Raw genomic sequence first — 23,060 nt, 5'->3', positions numbered from 1 at the left:
CTGCCGCCTCTCCTCTTCCTTACAGGTACCATAGCTCAGTCCCAGAGTTAGCCTTCCCTGTATCTCACAGGTATAGGCTCAGGCCTCCTGGCCCTCACTGGCTCGCTAGCACAGTGAGCTCTGTCTGACTGGTCTGCCTCAGTCCTCCCTGGACTGAGGGCCTAATTCAGACCCACTCGCGAGCGCTGAGCTCTCGCAAGCGGGTCGATGTTGCCCAAGTGCGCAAGCGCACGACGGAGGCGGCTCTGTCGCGCGCATGCGCGAGACCCGAATAACGACGGCCAAGCCGTCGTTATGGGTCTCGCACCTAAGGGGGCGTGCTGTCGATGGTGATTGAAAGCACACCCCCTTTGGTGGGCGTGCCGGGGGCGTGGCTGAGTGGGTGAAGTCAGTGGGAGTGATTTTGGCTCTGATAGAGCCAAAAGCACTCCAGGGCTTGCGGCAGACGAGACCCTACCATAGGGTCTCGTCGCAAGCCCGATGGTCGCGATGGTCTTGACCATCGCGACCATCATTTTGGCCGCTCGCTATAGCTGTGGGTGGTCACCCACAGCTATGCGAGTGGCCAGAGGCCGCTCCACAAAGTAAGAGGGCCTGGCTCTGATTCAGCGCGAGCGCTCTGTCAGAGCGTTCGGCTCTGAATCAGGGCCTGAGTTCCCTCGGCAGCCATTATGCATCTTACCACAATGCCTTTCTAGTCTGTGTGCTCGGATCTCCCCTACCCCACACAGAATCTGCTGCTCACCAGTGCCACCTCTGGTGATACTGTGTGTGTATGTATGTATGTATGTGTATATATATATATATATATATATAATATATATATATCTATATATATCTATATCTATATATATATCTATATCTATATATATATATAATATATATATATCTATATCTATATATATATCTATATCTATATATATATATAATATATATATATCTATATCTATATATATATCTATATCTATATATATATCTATATCTATATATATATCTATATCTATATCTATATCTATATCTATATATATATCTATATATATATCTATATATATATCTATATATATATCTATATATATATCTATATATCTATATATATATCTATATATCTATATATATCTATATCTATATATATCTATATCTATATATATCTATATCTATATCTATATCTATATCTATATCTATATATCTATATATATATATCTATATATATATCTATATATATATATATATCTATAAATTATAATATAAAATTAGTCTGTCCTTGCACAAGTTTCCAGTTTTGACTGTTACTGAAACACGTTGCAATTTTTATCTTGTATTATATTGCATAGAAAAATGATTTGATCGATTGGAGATTTCTCTAACTTTCTTGTGGCCTGATTCAGATGTGTATGGTATTGCACATCTGCAAGGAAGTGTGTTTGTAATATTGTCCAACTAATACGCTAATGCTTCAGGAGGTGTCTGTAGACTATAGACACCTCCTGCATGCATCTGTGATCCGAGTGCAGTGTCTGTAGATGCTACCTCGGATCACCATTGTGACCTGGCCGTTTGCAAGGCCAGGTAATCTACGACACAGACCCTGGCCACGGAACTCCACCCCCCATTTCCAGGAATTCAAACCGGCGCCACCCCCAATCGGCCACAGTCTGTCAATTAGGCCACATATCAGGGGGCACTACGACTGTGATCGCAGAACCTGTTCTGCACATGCGCACAACAGGTCCCACACATGTGCAGAAGCCCCATCATCTGATACGTACATAAACCATCGGGGCATATCTACTTGCGAAATGCTACATTAGTGTTAGCGGCTGTGACACTATTGTAGTATTTCACATTGCACCTGCAGTCGCGCACAGAACATAGGAATGCTGCATAACCTTTTACTCAGCAGAAGCTGCTTGTGCTAACTATTTTGTGCTAACTATTCGCATCGCTGTGCGAATAATACGCATTTTAAGGTAAAAAGTTGCACGAGAAGACGCCTGGCGCGACTAGAAGGCCTGTTTAACGCGCAAGGAGGCTATATGTATGAGGACACATCTGTATATAGCACAGATAATTATTTTGGCCATGCTGAGATGGGTGACTGCAAGGTATAGCAAGTAATTGTTTATTTTCTTTAAAAGGGTCCAATACATCATCAATCAGAAAAAAAGGATTTACCAATTAAGCGTTTTTTTTCCCCGATTTAACAATTCACTAATCCACCAATATGCTCCCATACATTGCAGATATTTTACAGTGATTTGCAGATTATTTTCATCCAAAGATCAGATCTGAAAGTCCTGAAAGTGCCCGTTTTATTAGTAAAATACTAGTAATGGTCTGCAAATCGGCTGATTGTTACTATACACTCGTAGTCTACAGCCCTGTTCTGTCTGCGAAATTAAATTGTTGGACAACTTGATTCGCCAAGTCCAATAATTTTTTGGTCAGAATCTGTCATAAATTACATTGCCAATTGTTTTACACAATCATTTGCCCCAATTGATTGCTGCTGTATGGGCCTTCTCTACCTCCTTTTTTTGCAAATTGATAGGAAACCCTCCCCTGAAATCACATTTTGGAAACATTCAACTGTCCATCCTATGCCTTTAACTTTTTTTTAATTTTACATCTGATACATTAAGTTATATGTACTGTAGGAACACGCTAAGTTTATCATTTTCTCTTAGTAACTTTCTCAGAGAAGAAATTCTTACTCTGTAGTCTACCCATATATACCGTACACAAATTTACCTTTCTTTGGTGGTAATTTGGAATAAATATTTTTCTTTACTCTTTATGTTCCTATTTGGCTATGGGTGGGGAATGCACTTTACCTTTGTTCCATTCCTTTAGTTTTTCCATATCTATAATTCTGTATGGTCTGTCCCATTTTCGTAATGCACACTGGTAGCTGTCATGTGTCTTCATCCCAATGGCTCCTACTGCCGTGACTCTGGACGCGGTACATGTTTGCAGCCTGGGGTGAGCAGGGAAGAAAAAGGAACCCTGTAGCACCAGACACACAGAGCAGTCCAGGGGCAGGGCTGGGGAGGCTGGCGTACAATAGGTCTAAACTACTAGTATATTATGTGCCTTTTTACTTTTCAATGGTGAATCACTTCTTTGTTTATTGAACGCTGTGTAGGAGCAATTATGTCCTGGTGCACAAGGCCGTGTGTCAGGGCATACATTTCCGCTCTGACATGACCAGATTTACCTTGAGAATAAATCTTTGTTACATGTGCCCTACTGTGAACCAAAATTCAGCTGCAGCATCTAGCTCATACTTTGTACAGAAGATACATTTACCATAGAGATAAATGATCTCTATATTTATGTGAATGCATCATTGTAAACAGCTAACTGCATCAAAGGTAACTATGTTTTAAATCATTTATATGTAGCATTGGTCTGCAGGTATGGCTGTGATGTTGATCCATGTCGCTTTGACCTAAAAGTCTTCTGGTGTGTTTACAAATGTAACTGAAGGTGTATCTGTTTACACGAATGGTATAAGTCCTACTTTAGTCATCTGAAATGGACCAGGTTAACATTTTGTGTAAGTGACAAGAAGCATTACTGATGTTCATGAAAGGTTATTGCATTAGTCTGATATATATTGCAAAATGAATCATTTGATAGCCATCTCATATAACAAAGTCTTCCTCTTTTGGATGAGAAAAGTCATGGAGAATGTAAATTATGGCCTAACTGATCATATGATATGTCGGCAATACTGTCCCACAGAAGCCTTCACCAGACATGTTATTTTTATGAAAATGATAGAAATGTTATACCCTGGTATATGTATACCCTGTCTCCATTCTATTACATTCTTTCATGGTTGTCCAATGATGATTATGGTCACGAATTACAAGAAAAATCACTACTTAACAGCTGAATAAGCGTCATGTAAAGCGAATCTTTTTGGGAAAGAAATGTACAGCTAAGAATAAAAATAAAGTACAGTATGTTTCTGCTGTACATGTCTCAGCCCTCTGCATGTATACATTTACGGACCTTTTCATTCAAAATATTATGACAACAGTGGTTGACTTGACTTTAATGGTGATTTTTTTTTTTCATTCTTTTCTAGTTACCACAGATATCTGTACATAAAGATAATTTGCTTTCCTGTACAGTAATAGACAAGAATAGTAAAATAATTTTAGACGTTTTCACTTTCCATTTTTTTAAAATGCTAAAGAAAATATGTATTTACAGAAAAACTACAATGTGTTTTAACATACTGTACATGCTCATAGGTTAGTGTGCAACAGCCTATTCCTCAAGTATTTACATTTATTGATATGTTTGGTGACTGCCATATTACTTGCCCTGTAAAAGTAAAGGGAAATTCACAGGCTACAAAAGACTAGTGCCACCCAGCAGATGAATTGGCATAAAAGAAATCTCTCCAGTAAAATAGCTTTTTTGCATAATAGCATTTTTCTTTCTTCTGTCCTTTTATGTGACCTACTGTGTGGACATTGACATGAACTCCAGACTGGCACACTTTAGATATTGTGATATGTCTATTTTCCAAAGTATGGGATTTACTGTAAGCTGTTATAATGGTCAAAGCTATTCACGGATATTGTCTTCAAAACGTACTCTGTGGTAATGCGTTCATATGGTAATCTGATATAAGTTCACTGGGCAGATGGCTGCCTTTAAAGTGTAAAATAACGTCTAAGACTGAGTGCATGGGAACCATGGCAGATGACGTGATGTCACCAGTAGAAAGAAGTTCAGCTGCAACTATGCAAGTGATGCATGATATGTTTCTGGAACAGACACTAAGAGCCATATTCAATATGGGAGCGAAAAGTCTGTGCTGGACTTTTCGCTCCACATTGGAGGTTAGAGTATCGGGCGCGTGCCCGCTTATCCCCGTATTCAATTTAAAAGGAGCGAAAACGGGACCCGGCAAAATTGGATCTATGAAAAAAACGGGAATTTGCTGGAAATGTGCCTGGGACCCCCCTAAAGATGTCCAGACATGGGGGGGATCACTATGGGTACCCCTATTTTTTCCTGCTGAAGCAAGTCTGGGTTTGTAATAGCCGCTGCAGGTGCATATTTTTAAGTCCCTAAAGTGCATTTTGAAAATTCTTCAAAAATGGACCTGCCGCTACCACCCGCATACTGTTAAACACCTGCTGCATACTTGGGACCCCCCCTGAATTAATTTTATTTAAAAACATGTTCCTCATTTTTTATTTTTAACCCAAAAATTCATTATTTTTTGGGCTGTCCCTAATTTTTTTTTTTTTAAACTTTTTTTTTTTGACACAGTTCATTTTTAGGGGCTATACCCAGGGGTGCAGGTTATTTTTTTAAGTCTGCACCCCTAAACCCCAATTCTGCACTTTTTTATCGCCAGCTAAAGCCTGGTGAAAACTTATCCCCAATTTTTTACAGACTTTTTGCACCCGCGAAAAGTCTATGTAATTGAATACTGGGATAATTGAAACATCTGAAAATGACTTTTCGCTCCCATGTTGACTATGGCCCTAAATTCTTTTTTGTCTTCCAATACAATGCTGCTCTGCTGTGCTTGTTAAAGTGGACCTATCACCTGAAGCTGATTACTTTTTTTTTTTTATTTGAAAATATATATTTAATCAAAATTTAGGCTAAATACATTTATATTCATCCTGCTTTGTGCCTTGTCATGCCACAGTTTTGGACACTTGTGTGAGACGCACAGGTTATTTTTTTTTTTAAGACTTTATCTAACAAAATGTAATAAATAAAAAGGAATATCATATCAGTCGGACATGTGAATAAACGAGAACAAATGGAAACGAACTAATGAAATGTGAACTTGTGAAATATGTAAGAGAAACAGAGTGTACAAACTGCAGGCCAAACAAAACAATACAATGATGTACCAATTTTTTAGTATGGTAATGCTGGCCACACACAGCGATATTTTACCCGATCTGACCGATTTCGACACATTGGAACGACAGATTGTGTAAAATATGGCCAAATCCTAAGTAAATCGTGAGTCCCCACTCACGATCAGGATGCGATGCGCGTCCCCGCTGGACGCACATCGCATCTTCAGATCTGCCGTGCGGATAGTGTGGAGATTGTGTGCAGAGCTGCTGGGGAGAGTTTCAAGGGAAATCGTACACATCGGCTGATCGTGTGCAGTTCGCAATGTGTGTGGCCACCTTAAAGAACAGTTGGGGGAGGGGCTAAGGGAATAGATTCACAGGAGAAAAACAGTACAGAATCAAGTAAACAAAGGTGGATTGAACATGGAAAAATTAAATCTAAGGATCCCATGTTTTAGAAAAATCTAAGGATAGTGATTGACATGAACTCCATTTTGTAAACATTACAGATCCTGGGAAGGGAGGTGTGCAGTGAGGGGGCAGAAGTTTTTTTTTCTAGTCTGCAGCAATCTGTATTGTGGCTGCTGATAAAATGTGACAAATCAGGCTGGTTTGGTGACAGGACCCCCCAGGGATCTCAGTCAGCTAGAGGTTAAATTTAAGGGATAATGGGATGGTAATATATGTGGGGGAGGTAATCAAGTTCCCGATATCTGACCAAAAGGGATAGAGCTTGGGACATTGCCACCATATGTGAAGAAAGGTGTCTTCCAGCATACAGTTCCTCCAGCAACAAGTGGCTAAATTTGGATCTGCTTTGTGAAGACAGGTAGGTAGGAACATAGGGCCTGATTCAGACCCACTCGCGAGCGGCTGTACGCTCGCAAGTGGGTCGATGGTCTGCACTGAGCATGCGCACGACGGAGGGAGCTCCGTCGTGCGCATGCGCCAGACACGACGAGCGAAGGACTTTCCTTCGCTCGTTGTGTCCGATCAAAGGGGGCGTGCTGTCAATGTTGATTGACAGCACGCCCCCTTTGGTGGGCGTGCCGGGGGCGTGCCTCCCTGACGGGGGCGTTCCCACGGGAACGCCTCCCGTCAGAAGCCGGCCCACTGACATCACTAGTGATGTCAGTGGGAGTGATTTTGGCTCTGATAGAGCCAAAATCACTCCGGAGCTTGCGGTTGAAAACCTCAACCGCAGGCTCCGGCTCGCAATTTCGATGGTCGCGATGGTCACGACCATCGCGGCCATCAAAATGCACGCTCGTATAGCCTGTGGGTGGTGACCCACAGCTATACGAGCGTCCAGGAGGACGCTCCATGAAAAAGGAGCCCGGCCCTCATGCAGAGCGTGCGCTCTGCTCAGAGCGTACGGCTCTGAATGAGGGCCATAGTACCACCTATAGAATAGATATGATTTCCTTTGTTATGCACACAAATGGTGCTAGAGGCTGCCTGGCTACGGATCTCCTTCCAGTCATCACCATCTAGAGTCTTCCAGGGAGATTCATGAGGGTCCTAATGATCTGAGAGAGGAGTCTGCATCTCAGAATGTAGAATAGAAAATGTGGCACTTGGTATTGACTATATAAACATCCAAATAGAAAGCTTTTTGTGATCTAGCTTACATTTTATTCTGGGTGAGGTCACAGCTATTATACTTTAATGTGTTTAATAAATATTATATTATGCTTAACCAACCTAAGAGAGGTATAATGCAGATTTCATTTCTGGATATGTGGAGAACACAGAAGAATAAACTTTAAATGTAGAGGCATTGTGGAGGCATACCTCCCAATATTTTAACAAGCAAAATGGAGCTACAAATAAACCACTTCTCTAACCTAGAAAACCACATCAGTAGTATTGTGAAGCCATGCCCCTTTCTTGGCCTGCAAATTGGGACAGTCTCACAGCACCTGTCAAAATGGGGACTGTTGGGGCTTGCCTTCTTTCCTGCATCTCTAAATTGCATTTTCAATGCAGAATACTAGTGTGTACTGTATACAGTAGAAGTCTTATAGTTCCTCTTACTTCTGCAATACCCGCTTAACACTATCTGCATTATATGGATCTGATTTGGGCTATGACAGCTTAAAATGTATGTGTAATCCTTGTGTGCCCAGGAACCTGTTACTAGTTTAAAGGAAATACAATCGCAATGTAAAGGACATAAAGGTGCTATGTTTGGTGGCGCCCTAATAACTCTAAACGTTGAATGCAATTATAAGGACATTTACATGGACAGGAAGGCAAAACATGCTTTCTGTCTCAATTGCTGTAAAGCTGGGAACATTTACACCTCCTCCTGGGAGGTATACATTTTCCGTCATATACAAGTTTGCAGCAGGCTCAGTCTGAACTTTAGAGTAAATATAATTTACATTTTTTTGCCTGGGGTCAAGTTTAACCTGGATCGAGATTTAAAATAAATGAATATAATTAAAAACTTAACTGCTTAATTTACAAGGAATGCTTCAACAAGGACACACACAAGTATAAGGAGACTTTGCTTAAGTAGCAGTTACAGATAGCAACAAATGGAGCACAAAGGATTAGTATTTAAATAGAACAAACATAATGCAGAAAGCCTACAGCTCAATTAATGCACCGTATCGGTCTGTGAAGAAATTAGCTTAAAGCTGCAAATCACAGAGTATATTTGTTTTTATTTTCCAAGAATAAAATAAAACAAAATACCGGCTTACATTGCTTTAAATGAATGAAAAAAATAAATAAAAATTAAAAATGTTCAAAGTAGAAAACTAATAGCCCCAAGAATAAAATGTGACTTTTAATCAGTTGACTTCAGAGTTTGATTTCAGAAAATAAGACTTAGCTGTCAGCGGTATTTAGTGAAGGCCTGCCACAATGCTGTGGTGCGTAGCCACCTGGACTTGCAGGGGTTAATGCCATGCACAGGTTGCTGATGCTGTCTTTAATTATAGCTTTACAGCAATGGGAAGGTAGCTCTGTTTAAAACAACTCTACAGCACAATCAGATGATTGTATAATTTTAATAAAGTACATGTGTGGTATAAACTAATTTTAATTAGTTCTGCTTCTTGTTTGGCATTTAAGGGTGAGGCACTAAGAAGGGTTTACTCATCTGGGAACTGCAAATTTTAAAACCAATATGATGATGCATCCTGACAATAGACAATATGCACCTATGTATCCATCTGAGCTTGCTCATCTATAGCGATGGCACACTGGTGGTCAAGAGCTTGATGTGTGTGGCATGTGCTGGGTCAGCACAAGAAAAAGTCATAATATGATTCCTTTGCCCCTGTTAAGGCAATAGAGGGAAAAAATGAATTGCCTTGTACCGTGAGGCTGTATACGCTGCTATATACACAATGACGCTGAAATTGTGTGTTTTTAACACACAATAGGTACATAATTGCATTTTGCTGTTTCAGATGAACATCACTGAAGTCAAAAATGTACATTCATCTTAATGGTATAATATTTTAAACTCAAAGAGGAAGGGAAAAAAGTGTTAATGAGGGGTATGGTCAATATCCCGGCACATGGGATAGCGGCGCCGGAATCCCGACACCTGTCAGAATCCCGGTACTGTCATCCCGAAGATACGTAGCAGGGCTATGGTGTGGGGGAGGTTAGGTTTAGGCATCGGGGAGGGATAGGGAGTGGGGGAGGGTTAGGATATCTACCATCAGGTGTCTGTGTCCTAACCCTGTCGGGAGGCTGCCGTCGGAATTTTGACTGCCAGGGTCCCGAGCACTGGCATCCTGTACCCAACCCTTAATGAGGTCACATGTTTTTAGTTTGAACAAGAAAAATTAGATATGGTAAGAACTTACCCTTGTTATCTCTATTTCTACAAAGTCCATAAGGTTCCACAGGATACCTTGGGTATAGGCGATGGTGGCAGACATCGGGCACATCAGAGTTAGTTTTCAGCCTCCCAGGATGCACTGGGGTCCCTCTCCTATACCCTGCCCCCAAGCCAAGGCAAATCCGTTACATAACAAGCCATAGGCCGGAGGAGAAGAAAGTTCTGGAACACACAAGAATCACATTCTCACCAGAAGGAGACGGAAAAACTGGTGACCAGAGCAAAGCCCATCTGCAATACAGGTGCGACAGGGCGGGAGTCCTGTGGAACCCTATGGATTTCGTAGAAATAGAGATAACAAGGGTAAGTTCTTACCATATCTCATATTTTCTACTTCAGGGACCATAGGGTATCCACAGGATACCTTGGCGATGTCCCAAAGCAGTGTCCTTTAAGGGTGGGGACGCTCCTGTGCCGAAAGGAGAATCCGCCGCCCAAAGGAAGCATCCTGAGAGGCGAAGGTATCAAATGCATAATACCACACAAAGGTATGGACGGAAGACCACGTGGCTGCCTTGCAAAGCTGAACAGCAGAGGCACCACGGCTAGCTGCCCACAAAGGACCCACAGACCTAGTGGAATGAGCTTTAACAGAGGACAGAACTGGTAGGCCTTCATGAATGTAAGCCTCAGAAATTGCCATGCGAATCCATCCTGCCAAAGTTTGCTTAGTGGCAGGCCAACCCTTCTTACGGAAGTCATAGAGGACAAACAAGGAGTCCGACTTCGTAAATGAATTGGTACGGTCAACATAAATCTTTAGAGCACATACCACATCCAAGGAGGCCTTACCAGCCGAGAAGTCTGGAGAATTAAAGGGCGGCACAATGAGTTCCTCGTTAATGTGGAAACTAGATACCACCTTAGGTAGGAAACCAGGGGAGTGCGAAGCACTGCCCTGTCCCTATGAAAAATTAGAAAGGGAGGTCAACATGAGAGCCCCCAATTCTGAGACCCTTCTAGCCGAAGCAATGGCCAGAAGAAACAGTCTTAGCTGTAAGCCATTCTAAATCCACCTGAGCCCAGTGGTTCAAATGATGGTCCTTGGAAAGCCCTCAGGACCACAGCCAAATCCCAAGAAGCCACTCATGGAACAAAGGGAGGCTGAATACGAAGTACACCTTGCAGAAAGATGCGGACATCAGGAAGAGTAGCAATGCTACGCTGAAACCACACTTACAGGGCTGTGACTTGCACCTTCAGAGAAGCAAGGCGAAGACCGTGATCTAAGCCAGTCTGTAGGAAAGCCAACACCCTGAATATCCTAAACATCTGAGCATCATATCCTCTAGGGCGACACCATTCAAAGAAAGTATGCCATACTCGGTGGTTAAATTCTTGCAGACGCAGGCTTCTGAGCGCTGAGCATTGTGTTAACTACAGAGCTGGAAAAACAACTGGTTCTTAAGAGGGCTGTCTTAACAGCCACGCTGTCAAAGACAGATGAATCAGGTCCGGGTAATGGCAAGGACCTTGAGACAACAGGTCCGGACATTATTGAGGCAACAGATTCAGAGTGTCTACGGAGAGACCCCGAAGATCTGAGTACCAGTGACATCTGGGCCACGCTGGGGCTATCAACAGGAGCGTGCCGCCTTCTTGCTTGAATTTTCGAACCACTCGATGAAGAAGGGAGGAATGGACAGAAGAGGTACGCAAACTGGAAGGTCCACCGGACCGACAGAGCGTCCACCAGAAAAGCGTCCGCTTCCCAGTTGAGGACTCCTGGTATCTGATTGTACCTGCACAGGTTTTCCGTGGAGAACATGTTTTGTTTGCTGGAGAGCTTTGAATACCGCCCGAAGTTCCAAGATGTTTATTGGAAGTGCAGATTCTGTTGGAGTCCACCTGCCCTGGACCCGTCACTGCTCCCCAGCCTCGGAGACTGGCGTCCGTTGTCAGAAGGACCCAGTTTGCCACTAAAAAAAAGGGGCGTCCCTTGTTAAGGTGAGTCATCTGCAGCCACCAGGTCAGAGACAGACGTACCTTCGGCGAAAGCACCATGGTCTGTCTTTATCTGAGAGGCAACCCATTCCATCTGTAGAGGATCGATTTCGGCAGAGGTCTGGAGTGAAATTGGGCATATTCCACCATGTCGAACATTGACACCATGGAGCCCAGTAACCTCATCGTCGAGTGAACAGACACTCGGCGGCTCTGAAGGCAACTGCGTATCTTTTGCCTATAATGCAGAGAGCTTTTCCTCCGTCACAAAGATCCTCTGTTGTTGAGTGACCAAAAGTTCCCTGAGATGGAGCATTCTCTGCAAGGGAACCAGGGTGGATGTCTTCCAGTTTATGAACCAGCCGGGACTCTGCAACACAGATATTGTCAGTTGCAGATGGCGCTGGAGTATCGCTAGAGACCCTGCTAACAGAAAGTCGTCCAGATAAGGCAACAAGTGGACCACCTGCATCCGCAGGTGGGCAGCCATGACTGCCATGACTTTGGTAAAGACTCGAGGCGCTGTGGGCAGACCAAAGGGCAGTGCCTGGAACTGGAAATGTTGGTCGAGCACTGCAAACCTGAGGAATTGCTGGTGTACTAAGATAATAGGGACATGCAGGTAGGCGTCCTGAAATCCCCAGGCTCCATTGCCAGAATAATGAAATGCAGGGTCTCCATTCTGAGCCGAGGAACCCTCAAGGACTGGTTGAGGGATTTGAGGTTGAGGATGGGTCGGTAAGACCCATTGGGTTTCTGCACCAGAAAGAGATTGGAATAGAAACCCGTGCCCCACTGGGATAACGGAACAGGCACTATAACTCCAGCCTGGAGCAGAGAGTGCAACACCTTCTGGAGTTCCAGGGCCTTTTCCTGATCTGACAGAAGGCATGTGGTGAAAAACCGTCTGGGAGGCTTTCGCCGGAAGGAGAGGGCATACCCCCAAGAGACCACCTTGTGTGCCCAAATTTCCTTGGTAGTCAGGTACCAGCACTGGGTGAACTGAGGCAGACTGCCTCCCACTCTGGATTCCTCCAAGGAGAAGCTCGTCCAGTCAGGTTGAAGGCTTATCGTCCGACTTGGGAGTAGGACGTCTTGTACTCCAAGCCTGCTTCTTTGGCTTGACAGATTTCCTGTTACCCGACTGTCTGAGAAAGGACTGGATCTTGGACTTACCCTGGGCCCTATAAGGCTGAAAGGACAAAGTACCAGACCCTGATGGGACTGTAGACGATGACAAACACGCAGACTTAGCTGCTGCCAGTGTGGCCACAATTTTGTCCAGGTCAGGACCAAACAGGACCTGTCCATTAAAGGGCAAGCATTCCAATCCCTTTTTGATATGTGTCTGTTTTCCAAGAGTGCAACTACAGGGAGCGTTGAGCTGCTACTGCTGCCGAGATTCTGGAAGTGAGGAGACCTATATCTAAGGCTGCCTCATTGATGTATGTGGCTGAGTGTCTGAGATTGCCCACTAACTCCACCTGTTCAGGGGAAGAGTCAGTGTTCAGAGACTCTTCCAAGGTATCCGCCCACTGCTCCATGGCTCTGGCCACCCAGCACACGGCCATAGCCGGTCTGGAAGCCCCTCCAGCAAGGGAATAAATTGATTTTATGCATTCTTCCACCTTGCGATCCCTAAAAGCCTTTAAGGAGTACATGGAGGGCATGGGCAATGTAGCACTCCTCACTAGACGTGTGACATGAGAATCCACCTGTTGGTGTTTCCCATTTTGAAAAATAATTATCTGCAAATGGGTATGCAAAGGCCAAGCGTTTCTGAGGCTGGAACAGCTTACCCGGATTTTTCCACGCCTCCTCTTAATGATCCACTAACTGACCAGATAGAGGAAATACAGTGGCTTCTCCCTTAACTTCCTTAAAGAAGGCGTATTTAGATTTCGCCATGGGGGATCCTCAGCCTCAATCACCAAGGCTGCACAGACTGCCCATGTGAGGCCGGGTATATAGACTTTAGATTTAGATTCCGCCTCCTTTTGCACGAAGGGGCTCTTGGTCTGAAAAGTCAATCATTTCACCGTCATCAGACGTCATCATCATCATCATACTGAGCCGTCTGAGACCATAAAGGCCGCTTAGAAATCCGCAATGGTGACTCCCCCTGTAAAACGTTGTCAGGTGCTGTACCATAGTGGACAATGAATTCACCCACACAGGCTCCAGCAAGACCTGGGGGGGTGAAACTGGGAGACCTTGAGGTATAATCAACTGCCTGGGGAACCCCTGCATGGGTGATGAGACTACATGCTGCGATAACCCCATCTGGGGAAAAGCAGGGGGTGTCGCCAACTTGCCCACAAGGGTTGTAAGTGCCTTAGCAAAACAAGCCCAGGGCGGTTCCTGCACAGGCGCAGTGACATTAATCGGGCGTGATATAAGAGAACATGCCCTGCATAAACCCTCAGCGTTCACATCTCCCTCCGCTAACAGTACATTACATGTGGTACATTTTAGCTGAAGAGGATATTCATGTTCACTCCCAGACATGAGTGTAAACGGAGCGTATGTGACTCCCCAGAAAGACAAACCGTTTACTGTGAGGCAATTAACACCTGCAACACCGCACCGCAAGGGCTTTAGCAGAGGAAGAACAGGGATAGTAAAATGGCTGACAGTCAGAAGTGAAAGTACAGTCAGACAGCGCTAGCAGTAAGTCACATACAATGCAGAAATAATTAAATAACCTGCACTACAAGCACTGTGATCAACTACACAGGCCAGAACCTGGTAGGAAACAGTGCTGCACACTCTGACCATATCGGAGGAGAGGTATGCGGGGGGACCCGGACTGCGATGCCACCTGTATCAAACTCCAACAGCGTTTGCACACTTCCTAGAAAATAGCTGCCGAGGAGCTGAGAGGAGGTGGGCCTGGGGGAGGAGCGCTAACACAGCTCACCAGACCACTGTGGAAAGGCACTGTGCAGCGGAGGAGGCTCTGGCTGTGAGACAGGGAAGGCGCGCTCCCCTGGCATGCTATTAACCCCTGAGACGCTGGAGCATATCCACACTGCTGCAGCCCACTGTCCCTGGTGGTCTAGTGGAAAGCGCAGGATCAGTACCTGGCTCCACGAGCAGCCTGTCTCAAGGGAGCCCCCTGCCTGAGGACCAAATGACTGTGAATCGGTGGGTACCCTCCGCAGGACCCCGCCGCTTACCTGACCCCTTATAACACATTATGCCATGCAGTAATGCCCCTTACACATTATGCCTTACACAATAATTCCCCTTATAACACATTATGCCACACAGTAATGTCCCTTACACATTTTTGCCACACAGTAATGCCCTTTGCAAGTGATGCCAAACAGTAATGCCCTTAGTGCTGCTTACTCATTATGACACACAGTGAAGCCCCCCCTGCAGTCTGTTACCTCCCCCTGTGTCCCTCCAGCAATCTCTCACCTCCCCCTCATGGGCAACCAGCAGCAGACTCTGATCTCCCCTGCAGCAGCAGGTGTGGATTTGGTGCCCGTACACGGCAGGCATTCATAGAGAGAAAGCACACAGCGATGCCGTCCTATTTGAATCTGGCGCTGTCAGCTAGTCAATTGCAAGGCTCAGTGCTTGCTTGAGTGCCAGTAGATCATACCGTTGTATACCAGTACCCTTCGAGCGAGCACTGGTTTAAGCATATTAAAAATTTCAGTTTCATTTCTTTTCTTTTTTTAAAAAAAAATTCTGGGGTTTTAATTACAGATTCAGTGATGCATAAAAAGGGTACATTTCTATACAGTATAACAGCAAATACAACCAAGAGGACACTCATGATTTGAAAATGCACTTTACCTTATTCACAGAGAAGAATGGGGGAGGGGGGGCAATGATAGCTAACCGAGCCTGATTCAGTAGCAGATGCAGTGGTGATTAAGGAGGCAGATCGAGCGATTTGCCATCGGGCATAGGTATAAGCCGCACTGCACATGCAAAGTGATCGCATTGTGATCAGACACACACAGGAATCCATCGCGAAGTGAGTAACTGGCTGTCAGCATTTGGGAGTGGTGACTGGGGGGTGGTCGGAAAATTGCAGACGTGTCTGTTTAAACATCGTTTCATGGGCGGGCAATAAATTAGCCACTGCGATTGCATACGTAGCATTAGAGCTCTCTGTGTGCTGGGAAACTTGCAGTGTTTGCAACTGGTCAGACTTGTAAATCCTGCAAGACTGCCTGATGTACGTTCATGGTACCGATGTTTACGCCGAAGAGCGACATTGAACGGATATGAGAAGGCAGCAGTGGGCGTCTTTATGTCGGCTGTGCTTTGGCAACCATTATGATATTTTAGCATATACGATCCATAGGCGATTGCATCTGCATCCGCTGGTGAATCAGGCCCAGAGTATAAAAAAAGACTAGGGAGAAGAGCGTAAGAGAGAGAGAGAGGGGGCCCTGACCATGCTAAAAAGGCCCATGTCAATAGTCGGGATTAGAGAAATCAGAAATTGAGCCAAGGGAAGGGAGGATGTAGCGGCCATTTACACTAGCTGAGACTAGAACAGAAATGTATAAAAAAAAAAGGAATGGAGCGCTGGTTTGATCAAGTGACCACAATAATTTATTACAATAAAGCACAATAAAATTATAATATAAAAACACACAATATAAGAACTACACTGGCACGGTGAATCAAAGTGACTGGGCAATTATCATGTGGGGTGGTGGCATAGAACCACTCCAAAGTCAAATAGCTGAAAAAGTTCATAATCAGGCTCAATGTGTATCCACTATGAATGGTATAATGTCAGTAAGAACATGTATTCAATATTGCTAAAAGGATCCAATTGAACGGAAAACTGCAATCACCTGTAAATGTAGCCGGTACTCACACTGTGAAGATGGTGTCCGGCCTGTGTGTAAAGTGCTCCGGGAACCGATCCAGACGGGGACCGGGCGCACCACGCTGGCATGGCTGAAGAGAAGGTGTGATGAGGCGAGCCTCTGTCATACTCCTAGCGGCTGTGATATCTCCATCCGGCTATGTAGGTTTGATGCTCTGTAGGTGTAGGAATTCTTTCCGGCAAAGGGGGTAGAGAAAATTCCCTTAGCTGGCTTTTTCTGTACGTGGGTGGATATGCAGTTATCGGGAACATAAGCAGCAATGACATGTCCAGTGAGAGGAGATCCCTTGACTCGTTTCTCCGGGCTTGAATATTCCCGGTTTCGACAGAAATGTATGATATGTTTTTCTAGGGAGCAGGAATAAAATGCAAATAAGATAAAGGAAAGAAATAATAAAAAATGGCATATTGAACACAAAGAGTGGCAAGGGAATGGTGGAAGAATAGTAAGGAGGGAGGTGGAAAGACAAAAAGGGTGCGGGTCAAAAAGGCAGAGTGAACAAGCCGTGGGGAACAAGGCAAGATTATAAAAAAGGGCAAAGTTGAAGAGAGAATAATGTGTGCATGGGAAGATAGAGATGGATTGGAAAGAGGAACACGTGTACGGTAAGCCCAGGGAAGGTCGCATTATAAAGCGTATACCATGAGGACCAGACTGCGTGAAATTTGACCACTGTGATGTTCTGGTGACTGTTGATGGTTTCCATCTTGCAATCAAACCAGATCCGATTTAAATCAGCTTCTGATGAGTTGGAGGATCGAGTCTATTCCAAGCTTTAGCTATTGGAATCTAGCAGTGTTTGAAATCTGTAGAATAACCTTATTAACAGGTGTAGATGCCTGGCAGACTGGGCATACAAGAGCAAATTGGCCGGGGTAAGAAAGAGGCTGGGAGCCATGACTGAGGCGATGAACGATCTAACAAGAGCCCAGAATGCAGCAATATGTGAACGGTCTTCATTTCATTTAATTATGTTAATCTAGTTTCAGTACATTAGTTAATTGTATTCAAGGAAATTTAGTGTTTTAGTTTAAAAGAAATGTAACACATCGTTAATCTAAATTAAAAATATCTGTATATTTTTTCAGGAGCAGCAAGCTGTAAGAATAAAATAAATGGAGTGCTGTTTAAAACACACTTTCTACTTCAAGGTCCATAGGGTATCCACAGGATACCTTGGGTATAGGTGTGACGTCAGTCGCTGGGCACCATAGAGTTAAGCTTTTCAGCCTCCCAGGATGCACTAGGGTCCCCCTCCTATACCCCGCCCCCGAGCCAAGGCACCTCAGTTTAGTTTGGTGCCCGGCCGGAGTGGGGGCTAGAAGAGCCCCTGAAGCTTTCTTCAATGCAGCTCTGGCTGCACATCTGGATGTACAGCATGGACAGTCAGTCCTGACGTCCATGCTGCCTTCCCTACACCCCCGCCGGTACCAGAACGCCGGTACCGATCCGGGGATGCTGGTGAGCATCTGGGGTCACAGCTAGCGGTGACCCCAGATGTTCCGGACCATGGCCGGATCCAAGGGGGACAAAGGTAAGCAGCGGGGTCCCGCGGTGGGTCCCCGCTGGTCACATGGTCCTAAGTCCCCAGGCAGGGGGCTCCCTGGGGACTGGCTGCAGCGTGGAGCCAGGCGACCAACCTGCGCTTTCCACTACCCCCTGGGACAGCGGACCGCAGCAGAGCGGTAGCGCTGTGGCGTCCCAGGGGTTAAATGCATGCCAGGGGAGCGCGCCTCCCCTGCTGCACACAGCCCTCTCTGCACGCTGCCGACTGGTCCTGTGGCAGCGCTCCTCCCCCAGGCCAGCCTCCTCTCTGCTCCTCGGCGGCCATCTTCTCCAGAACGCATGGTGAACGCTGCTGGAAGCCTGGAAGGAAGCATCGTGGTCTGGGTCCCCCCGCATACCTCTCCTCCGCTGTGGTCAGGTCTGTGTATGCAGCGCTGTGTCCCACCAGGCCCTGTGTCTGCGTAGTCCTACCAGGCCCTGTGATCAGCGCTGTTAGTGCAGGAATTGATTTTCTTTGCATTGTATGTGACTGTGTTAGCGCTGCTGCCTGTAACTTTTCTCTAAACTGTCAGCTTTATTACTGTCCCTGTTCTTTCTGCTAAGCCCTTGCGGTGCGGTGCTGCAGGGTGGTCTCTCGCCTATTTAAGATATAATTGGTGAGAGAGGTCACATACGTGGTGCCATCATGTCCGAAAGTGATTTTCCCCTCCGGCTACAGTGTACTACGTGTAAAGTACCGTTAGCGGAGGGGGAGGGTAGCGCGGAGGGCCTTTGCCGGCAGTGTTTGTCCATGGCGCGGCCTCTTACGGTTACAGCACAGGTACAGGAGCCGCCCTGGGCTTGTTTCGCTCAGGCGCTTACAGCCTTAGTGGGCCAGTTAGCTCCGCAGCCCGCGTTTACACCGATGGGTTTATCCCAGCAGTCAGTGGTGTCGTCACCCATGCAGGGTTTCCCACGACAATTGGTGGTACCCCACTGTCTCCCTATTTCCCCGCTCCCGGTTTCTCAGGAGCCAGCGTGGGTTAACTCCCTGACGAGTTCTGTACAGCACTTGTCGGATGTGTTGCAAGGGGAGTCTGTGATGCGGCCGCATAAATGGCCGGTGGTGCCTCTGTCGGCTCCTTATGAGGATGACGAGGGGACGTCTGATGATGGGGAGATTCTGGATCCTTACGATCAGGAACCTCTCCATACTAAGGACGCTGATGCTAAGTCCAAAGTATATATTCCTGGACTTATTCGGGCGGTCCGCACAGCCTTGGTGATTGAGGACGAAGTTCCCCCAGCGGCTAAATCTAAGTATGCCTTTTTCAAAGATGTGAAGGGCGATGCCACAGTCTTTCCTCTTTCGGGTCAGTTGGTGGACCATTTAGAGGAGGCGTGGAAACAGCCTGGCAAAAGATACCAGCCGCAGTGACGCCTGGCAGTGGCTTATCCGTTCGCGGATAATTATTTTGCAAAGTGGGAATCCCCTCCACAGGTGGATTCTCACGTGACCCGTCTTGTCCGTAGTGCCACATTGCCGATGCCATCTATGTCCTCCCTTAAGGATGCTACGGACCGCAAGGTGGAGATCTGCCTGAAGTCCACTTATTCCCTTGCGGGGGGGCAGCACGGCCGGCTATGGCCATTTGCTGGGTTGCCAGAGTGATGGAGCACTGGGCGGATTCATTAGAGGCTTCTTTTGATTCCGACTGTCCGGCCGAACAGGCGGAGTTGATTGGTAATCTCCGTGATTTGGCCACTTATATCAACGAGGCGGCCCTAGACATTAGTAATCTGGTGTCTAGAATTTCTTCAGTAGCGGTGGCTGCTCGTCGCACCTTGTGGCTGCGATCCTACAAGGCGGACGCAGATTCCAAAAAGGGTCTGGAGGCGTTGCCGTTTACCGGAGAAGTTCTCTTCGGTCCGGATCTGGATAAGATTGTGGCCACGCTGGTGGCAGCCAAATCGGCTTGTCTCCCGTCGGCCGCTGCTCCTTCTGGTTCTGGACCATCGTCCTTTCGGTCATCTAGGGCCCAGGGCAGGCCCAAACCACAGTCGTTTCCTCGACAGGCTGGCCCTAAGAAATCAGCCAAGCCCCGGAAGCAGGCATGGAGTACCAGACGTCCGGCCCCCAAGCCAGATGACAAGCCTGCGGCCTGACGGTCCGGGCCTCCCTTTGGGGGATCCCAGGGTGGGAGGCCGCCTGCTGCAGTTCGCCCAGTGTTGGTCGGCCACTACGACAGACACTTGGGTTCTGGAGGTGGTTTCCCACGGATACGCCCTCTCCTTCCGGCACAGACCCCGGCTCGATTCTTCACCACGGGTCTACCATCAGACCGGAACAAGGCTACGGAGCTGCGGAAGGTATTGCACACTATGCTCCAGGCTGGAGTTATAGTGCCTGTTCCATTCTCCCAGAGGGGCCAGGGTTTCTATTCAAATCTATTTTTGGTACAGAAACCCAATGGGTCGTATCGTCCGATTCTCAACCTCAAAGCACTCAACAAGTCTTTGCGGGTTCCGAAGTTTCGGATGGAGACCCTACGGTCCATCATTCTGGCGCTGGAACCTGGGGACTACATGGTGTCATTGGACATACAGGACGCTTACCTGCATGTCCCTATTCTTTTGCGCCATCAACAGTTCCTCAGGTTTGCAATCCGCAGCGACCACTTCCAGTTTCGGGCGTTACCTTTTGGCCTGGCGACAGCACTATGTGTTTTCACCAAGGTGATGGCGGTCATGGCGGCTTCTCTGCGGCTGCAGGGAGTCCGCATGTTGCCGTACTTGGACGACCTGTTATTGGTGGCAGGATCTCCAGAGCTCCTGTTACGCCACTTGGACCTGACCATTGCACTGCTGCAACGGCACGGCTGGCTAATCAACTGGCAGAAGTCCACTCTAATCCCGTCTCGGAGGATTCTGCATCTTGGAGCCTTATTGGACTCGGGACAGCAAAGGATCTTCGTGACAGAGGACAAGATCTCTGCTTTACAGTCAAGGGTGCGCAGTTGTCTGCACAGCCCCTGGGTGTCCCTACACTCGGCAATGAGGTTACTGGGCTCCATGGTGTCGGTGTTCGACATGGTGGAATACGCCCAGTTTCACTCCAGACCTCTGCAGCACCTGATCCTGTCCAAGTGGAACGGGCTGCCTCAGTCTCTGAAGTCCCAGACGATTGTGATCACCCCGGAGGTTCGCCTGTCCCTTGCGTGGCGGTTACAGACGACCCACCTCAACAAGGGACGTCCGTTCTGGGTTCCAAATTGGGTCCTGTTGACAACGGACGCCAGTCTTCGGGGTTGGGGAGCAGTTTCGGGTCCACACTTGTTCCAGGGCAGGTGGACGCCGACAGAAGCGGAGCTTCCAATAAATATGTTGGAACTCCTTTCTCCAGGGTCACCCGGTGCAGGTCCAGTCGGATAACGCTACCACCGTGGCCTACATAAACAGGCAAGGAGGAACCCGCAGTCGGGCGGCTCTCGTAGAGGTCTCTCGGATCCTGGTTTGGGTGGAGCGCAATATTCCGGCCATATCAGCGGTCTTCATCCCGGGAGTGCTAAATTGGGAGGCGGACTTTCTAAGTCGCCAGGACGTTCATTCGGGGGAATGGTCCCTGCACCCGGACGTTTTTCAACTGCTGGTGGACAGGTGGGGTCTTCCAGAGATCGACCTCATGGCGTCCCGGCACAACAACAAGTTGCCGGTGTACGGGTCTCGCACAAGAGACGAAGGGGCCTCTCTGGTGGATGCTCGATCTGTCCGGTGGACGTTCCTGTTCGCATACCTGTTCCCTCCGGTCTCCCTTCTTCCACGGGTAATCCGGAAATTCAAACAGGAAGGAGGGACGCTCCTGTTGATAGCTCCCGCGTGGCCCAGACGGCACTGGTTCTCAGACCCTCAGGGTCTGTCCGTGGACAGTCCTCTGCGGTTGCCGCTACGACCGGACCTTCTGTCTCAGGGTCCTTGTCTTCACCCGGACCTGACTCAGCGGTCTTTGACGGCGTGGCTGTTGAGACGGCCATGCTGAGGTCCCGGGGGTTTTCCAGCTCTGTGGTGCGTACCATGTTGCGAGCTCGGAAACCGTCTTCCGCGAGGATATACCATCGCGTGTGGCATACGTTCTTCCCGTGGTGTCGACCGAGAGGTTATGCACCGCGGGAGTTTCGTCTGTCTCTGATGCTCGCCTTCCTGCAAGCGGGACTAGATCATGGGCTTCGCCTTGCTTCTTTGAAGGTACAGGTTTCGGCCCTGCTGTCTGGTTTCACCGTAGGATTGCTACAATCCCAGATGTGCGCACCTTTATGCAAGGTGTTGTCCGCATTCAGCCGCCCTTTGTTCCACCTGTGGTGCCTTGGGATCTGGCTGTGGTCCTGAGGGCTCTCCAAGGACCGCCGTTTGAACCACTGGGCTCAGTGGATCTTAAATGGCTGACAGCTAAGACTGTTTTCCTTCTGGCTATTGCTTCGGCCAGACGTGTTTCTGAGTTAGGGGCTCTTTCTTGTAGACCCCCTTTCTTGGTTTTTCATGGGAACAGGGCAGTGCTCCGCACTAGGCCCGAGTTTCTTCCCAAAGTTGTTTCCCAGTTTCATGTTAACGAGGAAATCGTTGTTCCGGCCTTTAACTCACCGGGTCTTTCCGTGGGTGAGGCCTCTTTGGATGTTGTGCGGGCCTTAGACTTATGTTGACCGCACTTCTTCGTTTAGGAAGTCGGACGCTTTGTTTGTCCTCTATGGCTTCCGTAAAAAGGGTGGCCTGCTTCAAAGCAAACTTTGGCAGCCTGGATCCGTATGGCTATTTCTGACGCTTATCTTCATGAAGGCCTACTGGTTCCTCCTTCTCTGAAGGCTCATTCCACTAGGTCTGTGGGTCCTTCGTGGGCAGCTCAACGTGGTGCCTCGGCAGTTCAGATCTGCAAGGCTGCTACGTGGTCCTCTGTCCATACCTTCGTGAGGTATTACAGGTTTGACACCTTCGCCTCTCAGGATGCTTCCTTCGGGCGGCGGATTCTCCTTTCTGCACAGGAGCGTCCCCACCCTTAAAGGATAC

The 23,060-nt window shown here is 47.1% G+C and overlaps 1 protein-coding gene across 1 annotated transcript in view; it reads left to right on the top strand.

The window, feature by feature from the left end:
• The window catches only part of GMDS (GDP-mannose 4,6-dehydratase), a 718,047-nt gene that overhangs the window by 378,833 nt on the left and 316,154 nt on the right, over nt 1–23,060 (top strand). The gene's annotated exons all lie outside the window — the stretch shown is intronic.

Source organism: Taudactylus pleione, unplaced genomic scaffold, assembly GCF_031769625.1.
Source record: "Taudactylus pleione unplaced genomic scaffold, aTauple2 ptg000116l, whole genome shotgun sequence".
NCBI classification, from domain to species: Eukaryota; Metazoa; Chordata; class Amphibia; order Anura; family Myobatrachidae; genus Taudactylus; species Taudactylus pleione.
The sequence above is the reverse complement of the archived record's forward strand: the minus strand, read 5'-3'. Positions and strand labels throughout refer to the sequence as shown.